We start from the raw sequence: 10,626 nt of genomic DNA on the forward strand, positions 1-10,626 counted from the left end.
AGGCATCAGGCGGGCCACTGTGAGATACAGGAAGCTGAACTAGATGGGCCCTTGGCCTGATCCAGCAGGGCTCTTCTCTTATGATATCAATGGGAAGGGTTGTCAGCTAGTCAGTATTTCACTGGTCCCACAAGTGACACTTTGTTCTGCCAGGGAATCAGTACAGGGCTCTAAAAAGGAAGCTCCACATTCTGCCAAACTCTGCTCATGACTCACCAGCATCTTCAAGTTCTACTCATAGGCCACATGTTCATCCCTTGCTCTACCCTTGACCTGCCAAATTCTGCCCTCATCCTTCTCATGAGTCACCAGTTCTATCCTGGCTCCACCCTGCCTCTTCCTGACATGGTCCCACCAAGGGGACCAGAAGTTTTGAAATTACACTTGGCAATATAGTAATGGATAGATCATATTATATGTTTGGAAATCTCAACGTACAGTTTTACGAAAGTAATGCAAAAATTAGCATGCGTGTGCCAATTGTACTAGGCTGGCCCAACCACAGCAGCAAACACGGCAACTGTTTGGGGTGCCTTCCTTGGGCTTGGATACATCAGTAACTTGGAGAAAGCACTATTCCCTGCAGTTTTGCAGGAGACAAGAGGCGGCTCAACAGCTCGTCAACTGGGCTACCTCCCTTGCATTCCAGAGGATATAAATCACTATTGGCCACCCAGAGTGCAGACACTACTAGAAAGGGGAGACAGTAACGTAGCAGCAGACATTTAACAATGAAAATGAGAAAGCAGTATCCTGATCATTTTATATGCTGTCTTGTGCTACTCAGCAGAAGATAAGACACATGTGTGTTGTATATTTGAACTCACCATGGGCCAGCCCTGCAGTCACACATGTTGTTCTATCTGCAGATAGATGTTGTACACAAACCTGAGACTTGTGCCCACATCTGAATATGTGTAGCGTCTCCATGCTTCTGGAGTTACATTAGTAGCAGATTGCAGCAGGGCAAGAGGGTGATGGACTGGGGGTGCCCTTCACCCCAAGTCTGCATGGCCTCTTTGTAATTTTAGCCTGCCACAGATGCAACCCACACTGATCTGCCATCTGCCCGCTAAACACAAATGGGAAGTGGATTGTCCACCTTGCTCCCTGCATGGTTTCTTCCAACACTGAAGTGCAGATACAGGGACTAGGTGAATGAAAGAGCTCCTTTATTTGTACGGTCCCTTTAAATCAAATGTGGAAGTCCTGCATTTCTGCAACTGAAGAAACCACATGTGGAGCATGGGGGGAGGGGGGAAAGCAGAGACCAAAGACCCAAGGCAACATCAGGCAGCATTGCATGTTGCTGAAGTAACTTTTCCTAGAATCATAGTCCATCACATGTAATTTACATGGAGGTGAAAGGTTATAAAAAAAAACCACGTGTCCTTTACGTGGTAGAAACCAAGGGCGAATTGAATTTGGACTTTGCTGCCGAAATGAATTCTAATTTTCTCTGGCAATTTATGACGGATTCCTGGGAACAAAAACACAAGTGTTAAAAAGGCAGTGGAATGAAAATTAAAAAGCGCTGCTATTTTTGCGCTGTGCAAGTCATTATGTTTTACGACATGAGTTAACAGTGAGCTGTAAAACGCAGTAAATAAGTGTTACAAGCAGTCAGAAAGAGTACAAATTTAGGTTTTGCAGTGTTCAGCTTTCCATCCTTCAGTCCCTACCGACAGACATGGAAATGTTCTGTGTTTACAGCCTTATCTTTTAATGGCATCCCACCACTCCAAGGAAAGGGATAGTGCCCAGTATGGGCATACAGAAAGCACATTCCAGCTCTCAAATGAGAGGACAGATGTCACTCATTGCAAGGCGAGTTTTCATAAAGAAAGCAAAAGTGTACAGCTTAGTGACATTGGGTGAATCAGATTGTGAAAGCAGGCTTAGAGAAACCCAAGAAGGGTATGTCTGAAAGGGGTGACTAGCCATGACTGTGCAATAAAACCTCCATGCTCAGAAGCAGCACTGGGGAACAAGCTACAGACGAGGGCTGTTGCCTTCCTGTTCGTGAACGTGGAAGCACGTGGCTGGCTACTGTCAGGAAAAGCACGCTGAACTAATGGAACTCTGGAACTGATGCAACAAAGCCATTTGTATGTTCTTACATGTGTGCTAGTGCATTTTCTGTGGCTTTAGACTAAACCGGAGTAGAAGAGGTGGTGTCCTCACTGCAATATCAGCACTTCATAATGGTGACTCAGCAGAACCTACTGTCAGCAGGGCTGGTGCTATCATTAGGCCAACTAGGCAGCCGCCTAGGGCACAAGCCTTGAAGGGTCGCAGGACTGACACATGAGGCGCACAGTTTTATACAGATTAGGTTTTTGTAACCCTTGGCCCCCCCCCCTGCTTACTTATCAGTAGTGGGAGCCACTCTGGATCCCACTACCTTCTGTGATACCTCTCTGAGGGTGGACAGAAGAGTATTACTCCACATGCTTCTATAAGGCCATATATGATGGCCATAAAGCAAATTCCACCACCAAAACATTACAGAAGAATTCCAAATTTAATGGAAAAGGTTCTGTTCTCCCTGTTTTCCTGTTCATCCCAAACTGAATGCACTTGCTTAACAGTTATCTAGGTAGGGATGGATTTCCCTATTCTGATTTATAACTCTTCAGTGGATTGGCTGTTCTGCCAGTCTTCTGTAGTTCACCCAGAATGTCTATAATTGTCAAGCTTACTGAATGCGCCAATTGCTCTTGTCACAGCTTCTCATTTCGTCCCATCATTTCCATGAGTTGTTTTCCCTAGCAACCATTCCCATGACCAAACATGTGGACCACAATTCCATTCAATTGTTTTAGTTTTGGAGCTTTGTTTATTTTCAGCATGCGTCATGTGCACAGTCACACCAAGTTGCCTTTCTTTGTAACGTGGCTTTCTTACAAATCCCTGTCCCTAATCCAGCTCACTGCCAGCTTGCCATGCACAATACTTGGTGGTCCTGGATAGGAATGCAGAGCTCCATGCATACCAAATACACACATTTGGAAAGCCAGTGGGATTCAGGCTACAATCCTATCCACACTTACCTGGGAGTACGTCTCACTGAATATAACTTCTGAGTAGACATGCATAAGACTGGGCTTGCAGGCTGCAATCTTATGTACACTTTCCTGAAAGTAAGCCCTGTTGAAGACAATGGGACTTGCTTCTGAGAAGATAAGCAGGGGACTTTGATCTCAAAATAGCATCATGATGCAGGTGGGGATATGGTCTGAAAGCCAGACCTTTGTGTCTCTGCCAGCTGCACAAGGTTGCTTCTATGTAGGGATGGCTAATAGCCATTGAAACATTCATAGGCTGTGTAGCTCTGATTATCAGGTGTCATTGGCAGCCTGGGCTGGGCATGTCCATCCTGCTTGTGAGCACCCAGAAGCACTTGGTCTCCTGCTGTTGGAAACTAGAGGAACCTTTTTCTGATCCAGCAAAAGTACTTCCTACACTCTTAAAACTGCAGAGAGGAAGCTCAGAGCTTCAGCACAATTCCTGGGCACTTTGCCCATCTTTCTTTATTTGCAATGTGTAAGGGCGCGACTGGGATGACAAAGGTGAGTGTCTCTTTGCTGAAGCCCTGTCATCTCTCTGTCTGTTGCTGCAGTTTGTTTGAATTTCCCATTGTGGGCAAACAATGGGTGTACCCACAGTTGACATAAAACAAGGTCTAGAAGGGTTTTCTTTTCCCTCTTTCTTTCAACTTCCCCATTTCAAATGTACATATATCTCCCCATTTCAGTCCCATGTAAGAGTAATCACAAACAGCCAATGAAAGATTTTTGACAGAGATTGGTCTTCAGAACAGGACAATAAAGCCCTGTTCGGGACAAAAGGGATGCGTCGGAATGCAGTTTTTTTTCTAAACTTTTCATCATGTGCTTCCTCACCTATTTGAAGGTTCCTTCTGTATGTGTCATTCCTCAGCTGTTAGAAGTTAGAGCTTTTGTTAAATTATTTAGAGCCTTTCAGGTTGCCAACCTGAACAGGATGAAAGCTGTATATATTTTTGTCTTCTTTATTTTTTCTCCCCATTGGTCTGCAGCTAACTGTTTTCACTTTACAAAACAGTAAACAGAACACTAACCCCCCCACCCAAAAAAAAATTAACATCCATTACAGATGTAGTGTGGCTGCGTTTGGTTGTTTTTAAAGAGGCAAAAGACACAGAGATCATTTGAAGGATCATATTTTACATTATGCTCTTCTTCTGGAAGCAAATCTTCTATCCTTCACCTCAAGGATTGTAAACATTTTCCCTCCTTGATTTCCCCTGCTTATTTAGTGATAGTTCAATCAAAGACCCAGTTCAGTCACTTTACTTGGGTGGTGACAGTCTTTGCCTGGTGGAGATAAAGGTGTGTGCACCGCATTGCTCCGAAAATGATGCATCATCTTGCAAGCATCCCGCATGGAGCCCCATTATTGAGGAAGCTTGATTTGCACAATCTCCCTCCTGCTTCTTTAGAGAAGAATATGAGAGTGAAGAAGCAATGGGAGCCATGTGTATGATACTAAACACAGAGCAGAGGTTCGCAAAATTTTCAGTCTTCCAGAACACTTTAAGGAGTCTTCAGGAGCCTCAACGGCACGTGCAGGAAATTTTGGGGAGATTCAGAGTGCCAGTGCATGCATGAAATGTGTAGTGCAGAACCCAATGCTGAATACAGGTGGAGAGCTGGGACAGGAGGGAAATGAGGAAGAAGATCCATGCACAAGGGAGGCAAGAGGGAAGGATGAACAAATTGGGCTGGGGGCAGATGGTGGTCACTAATTTTGTGCTCGTGGAGCCCCTGAGGGGGTCTCAGGGAGTCCCAGGGCTCCTAGGAGCACACTTTGAGAAATGCTGACGTACAGTAACAGCTTAAGGGCCCAATCCTATCCAATTTTCCAGTGCTGGTGCAGCTGTTTCAGCGAGGCATGCACTGCATCCTGTGGTGGGCAGGCTGTCACCGAGGCCTCTTCAAGGTATGGGAACATTTGTTCCCTTACATCAGGGTTGCACTGCGATTGCACCGGTGCTGAAAAGTTGGATAGGATTGGGCCCTAAGATGTTTTAGTATGTGCATGGAGGAGGGGATGAGTGTATTAAGAACTGTACCTCCTTCAAGGATCATAGAGGGCAGGTGAAGGGTCTCGAGCATCTTGACAGTATACTGGAGGACAGTACACTACCCTCCAGAGTACTACAGGTGGCAATGCATCAAAAATCCCAATGTTATCATGTTAATATAATTATATTAATAATACTGTATATCAATGTTTCTCAAATATGGGTTGGGACCCACCAGGTGAGTCATGAACCAATTTCAGATAGGTCACAATTTATTACAATGTGTATTTTATTTTTAATCTATTAGACTTGATGCTACCATGTTATGTGGCTGCATTTGGGGAAATGTTACAGATCTGTACTTTTAACAGGCTACTATGGATATACTTTTAACAATGATAATCAATGGGGTTTAATTCTGAGGAAGTGCAGGTAGGATTATGGCCTCTGGGATGTTTATGGAATGTTTTTAAGCTGCTTGGGAGGGTTCTTCGTTACTTAAATATTTTCACTTACTTAGGGCACAATCCAAACCTTTAGGTAGGCCGGCCCAAGTCCCTTGGGCTGGCTTGGGAGGGTCGCAAATGTGCCTTAAAGCACATTTGTGCCTCCTTGAAGGGAAGCCAGGCTGGCGCTCTGAGAAGCACCGGCCTGCAGAGGCTGACAGATTCCCCCCTGCGCCAGCTTCCCCTTAGCCGCTTGTGTTGACCCACCTGTGCTGACATAAGCAGAAAAGGTAGGTGTGGGGAGCAGGGAGGAGGAGGGAGGGAGGCGTTCCTGGGCAGGCGGGGAAGGGATGGTGATGGGCAGCCCCGGGGGTGGGCCTGCCTGCTGGCTTGCCTGTTCCAGCGCAAGTTAGGATTGCGCCCTTACTTAATTAGATTTGATTTTGTCATACAGGGTTATTAAAAATTTTCCTGCTTCGTGATGTCACTTCTGGCTATGACATCACTTCCAGGTTAATGACATAACTTGCAGTGGGTCCTGACAGATTGTCATTCTAAAAAGTGGGTCCCAATGCTCAAAAGTTTGTGAACTTTTATATGTTATTATATTATATATTATGTGCTCATATTATTTTGACTGGGGCTGAGATAAATATTTTTAGCAGGGTAAAAAAATTACCTTTTTTTTAAACAATTGTTGACTCTCTGCCAAAATACTCACCTAGTTATTTGCACTATTCACATTTGTTCTCACTCTTAATCTTTGCTTCCTCCACTGATGTCATCAGATGATCAAAACTGTTTGGTTATGTAGTGCTATTCAGAAAAAAATAGTAGCATTGGCCAGGCATGAGAAATAGTGCTGGAAGGCATAGCAAACTGGGAAAAAAAAAATGAGGAATGGGATTTTAAAAAAAGTAAATATTTGTATATTAATATGTTTGGGGTGATTTATCTCCCACTGAAATAACTATTTTGACCTGAAAATCAAAACTGGAGATTATACAGCACAACCCTATTTACAACCCATTCAATCTCATTCTGACCCACTCCATATTAAATGGGTATGAAAGACTATTGCAGAATGTGAATTTTCAACTGAATTTCTTTGTTTCACAGTTTGGAAGTCCCTCAAGACATGAGAACTACAAAGCAACCTCAAATAACAGGAATGTAGGAACAGATGTTAATTTGGGCTCTTGTGCATAATAAAGAATTCCAAGGATCCCCAATGCCCAATTATCTAAACAGTTATTCTTTCAATTCCATGCATTATAAATCTAGTTCGGGCTAGACAAACAAAATCAAGACAGTAGTTAGCGCTCAGGTGACGTGGATCAGAAGAGACACATCAACACAGTGGGCATTGCTTTATCACTCAGAGCACACGTAACGTAACCAAATACGCCTGCATTCAAATGAGATCAATTAATCCTGTAATAATTATCGAAACTACCATGTGCACAGAGGGTAATTATTGTCTTATTATTTCTGTATTACACTCTAAAGCATTATAATGAGATGTAGAAACCATAATTTACATGGGAAGTAATCCTCCTATTCCAAAGTTCATGTATAATTAACAAGCAAAACGGAGGCCTAGCCTAGTGGTTAATTTCTGGAAAAAGAAATGCCAGAGCTCAAGCCTTCCTGGAAACATCAGCTTCTGATCTGAAAACTCTTTCCCCAGTCCCTGGTGTATGGGAACTCAGTGAGAAAGGAAATGTACCTTACTGTACGCAGGGATCATGCCTTGTGTTCCTAGTTCCTATGGTCCTGGATTGAGCTATGGCATTGTTAAGAAATGGTGGGGCTGACCCCAAATGCACCCTGTTGCAGTTAAGCCTGGGCTTTGTCCAAGCTAGGCTTTGCAGTTGTGATGGGATCTGTTCTGAGACAGATCTGCGTCTCAGTCCAAAGTTGTAGTTTGGTGGGTTGCAAAACTGACAAGGCAGATTAGGTAATGTATACCAAGGGTTAAACAATCTGCTGGGGGGGGGAGAAGGGGGGCTGCTGCCCAATCACCATTATAGCCACAGAAGCTTGAGCAGTCCTGATGCTAAAAAGTTTAGGAACTACTGAGATAATGTATTTAAGCTGGATTGGAGGGGCCTGGGATCAGTACCCTGCTAGTACTCGGTGATGAAGATCAATGGACCAGTCACTGTCTCTCAGCCTGACCCACTTCACAGAGCAGTTGTGAAGATCATCTATAACATTTTGGTAATACATATATGTGCACTTCTGCTTTCATTTTGTTCATATTCAACATCCAATATTTGGCATATTTTTCCTCAGTGTCCACTTAATATTTCAAAAATACTTTCAAAATGAAGCTTTGTTTTGTTTCCTAATCCAAACGAGGAAAAGAAATCTCAAACCAGGTTTTTATGACATTACCAGTATGGATGTAGCTGTTCTCATCCACATGGTGACGCTTACTTGATTCGATGTGGATTTTGAAATGAATAGAGATGGATTTTTCCGATCCGGCTCCACTTGTTTGCAGGTGACTAGAACTGAATAAGTGCCATAATCATGAATGGTAAGAGGCCTTGGAAATAGTACTTCCCCCCCCAAAATGAAAGCAGGAAGGAATGCCAATGGTAGGGAAATTATTAAATTACATTTGGGCAGGTCCTCTATGTCTATGCTTACTACTTATATAAGAATGACAGAAGATGGTTTAAAAAAAAACAAACAAACCATAAGTACAGGTTGAATACTCCTTATCCGGAATTCCAAAATATGGACTATCTAAAATACGTTACTCTTTTGAGTGCTAACGTGATTTTTAAAAACTTTTTTGTCTAAAGAAATAAAATCACAAATGTTGTTTCATGCACAAAATTATTTAAAATAGTTTATAAACTATCCTCAGGCTTTGTATATAAGGGGTGTATGAAATGTAAATGAATTTTGTGTTTAGGCTTGGGCCTCATCCCAAAGATTTTTCATTGGGTATATGCAAGTATTCTAATATATGAAAAAAATCCAAAACACTACTTGTCCCAAGAACTTTGGATGAGGGATGCCCATCCTGTATCTTAAGATATGTTCAGATTTTATCCAGTGTTGTGGAAAAAGGATAACTAGGATAAGCCAGGGAGACCGTTTCTTCATAAATGCCACATTTGTTTGTGCCATAAGTGCAAACAAGGTTTCTGCTGTTATGAATTAAAGAGAGTTGTATCCTGAGGTTTCCATCCAACTGCAGGAGAACTTCTTCTACAGGTGAAAGAAAACCTTAGGACACAATCCTTAGAATACTCATTATGGAAGGGTACACAAGTAGCTGTTTTCTAAGAGTGCATTCCCTCCTCCACAGGAACCAAGTACATCCCTCCCCTTCCCACCCCATCCCTGTTGCCTGAGCTCTGCCTGTGTGCTCCATTGTGAACAGGCACTTTACCTTAGCTGATGCGTTCCCATGCTTTGCACAGGGTGATCCAGCAGTGAGGTCCTGTTTCTGGTAACCAACCTGCACACTGAAGGCGGGGATGGGGGGCTGAGAACAAGTGTACTGTTGACCTCTTTTATGCAAAGAGATGGAACCGTCTAGCTTGCCTGGTTCCACAGTGGGAGTAAAGGAGTCTGCTTGGCTCTTACCAAATAAGATGTGAGATCATGAGGACATAAGGACAAATGGGAATCAAAGGTATGAACTCTTACACAATGTCTTGCCTTACAGCCCAGTCCTGAGCTACCCCGGGGCATGGGACTGCGGCGGCACTGAAAATGGCTGCTGCTGCATCCTGCATGCTTCGGCCTGCTGCCGGCGGCTCCTCAGGAGAAGGAAACTTTTGTCCCCTTTCCCCTGGTAAAGTGAGTAGCCCTGCAATGGGGCTACTCGATTCCCTGCCAACCAAAAAGTGGGTGGAGAAACAAGGGCGGTGAGCTCGATATGAAGGCTCTGGATCCGGTGGAGCTTTGCTCCACCAGTCCCATCTCCCTCCTTCATGCTCCCTCCCCCTGGTATGCCTCCTCCCCACCTTCTCCCCGCCCTCTACCCATCTCCCCCCTCCCTGGAACACCACCTCCCCACCTCCCCCCCCCATGTCTCCACTTATCTCTCCGCTGTTCAGCGGTCCATGACACTACTGAGTGGCGGAGCTTTGGCAGCTGCCTGGTGGTAGCCCAGTGACAGCCAGCACTGGGCTACCACCAGCACTTGCCCAGCGCTAGGGACCGCAAATGTTTGTGACAGTGCGTGCGGCTGGTGAGCCGGCATGCCAAGCTCAGGATTGGGCTCTTAGTCTACTACAGTATCTAAATTCCACCGAAATGTTGTTTTACTTCTCTTCTAATTTTTATTGAGCAAAGGAGGGGAAAAGCCCATTGCCCCCTGCCCACCATTCGAGAAATGCTTTCTTGACATTTTAAGTGACGAATGAAAACAATTCTGCCACGCGGCATTCAAAAGAAATGTAATCAGAGTCATTTTAGATATTGAGAGATAGAGAAGATTCCAGACTGTGGTAGAAGAGATGGCAGCGGTAGAATAAAAAAAAAGAAGCATAACTAAGGGCAGAATGAATACGATTAAATTTATTTTTTCCTGTCTATCTAATCTTCCTGCTCTTTTCTGTGAAAGTATTTTATTTGAAGCTGCATTTGTAAACATTTCCAAAACTCAGATTGCCTCAAGCCTCACTCTTTATTGCATATTTGAGCATTGAAAGTCCACTGTAGATTTTACTGCTGTCACCCTCCCAAACCAATAAATAAGACATAGCCAGGGCTCTGGCCCTGAGTTCTAGTAAATATGATGTGGTTACCCATGATTTTGATGTAGTAAAGCCTGCTGTTAAAGTCAAAGAACATTGTGTTTAATATGGACTTAATTTGAAAACTTGGCCAAACAGATAGCACTCACATAGAACTTTCCATGGCAGACCTGCATGTCTGAGATCAAAGATAAGAACATGAGTAGAGCCCCGCTGGATCAGGCCAAAAGCCCATCTAGTCCAGCTTCCTGCATCTCACAGTGGCCCACCAGATGCCTCAGGGAGCACACAAAACAAGACAAGAAGATACCTGCATCCTGGTACCACTCCCTTGTACCTGGCATTTTGGAGCAGCCTACCTCTAAAGCCAGGATTTTGCACATAT

This window comes from Tiliqua scincoides, chromosome 4 (genome assembly GCF_035046505.1).
Source record: "Tiliqua scincoides isolate rTilSci1 chromosome 4, rTilSci1.hap2, whole genome shotgun sequence".
Taxonomy (NCBI): domain Eukaryota; kingdom Metazoa; phylum Chordata; class Lepidosauria; order Squamata; family Scincidae; genus Tiliqua; species Tiliqua scincoides.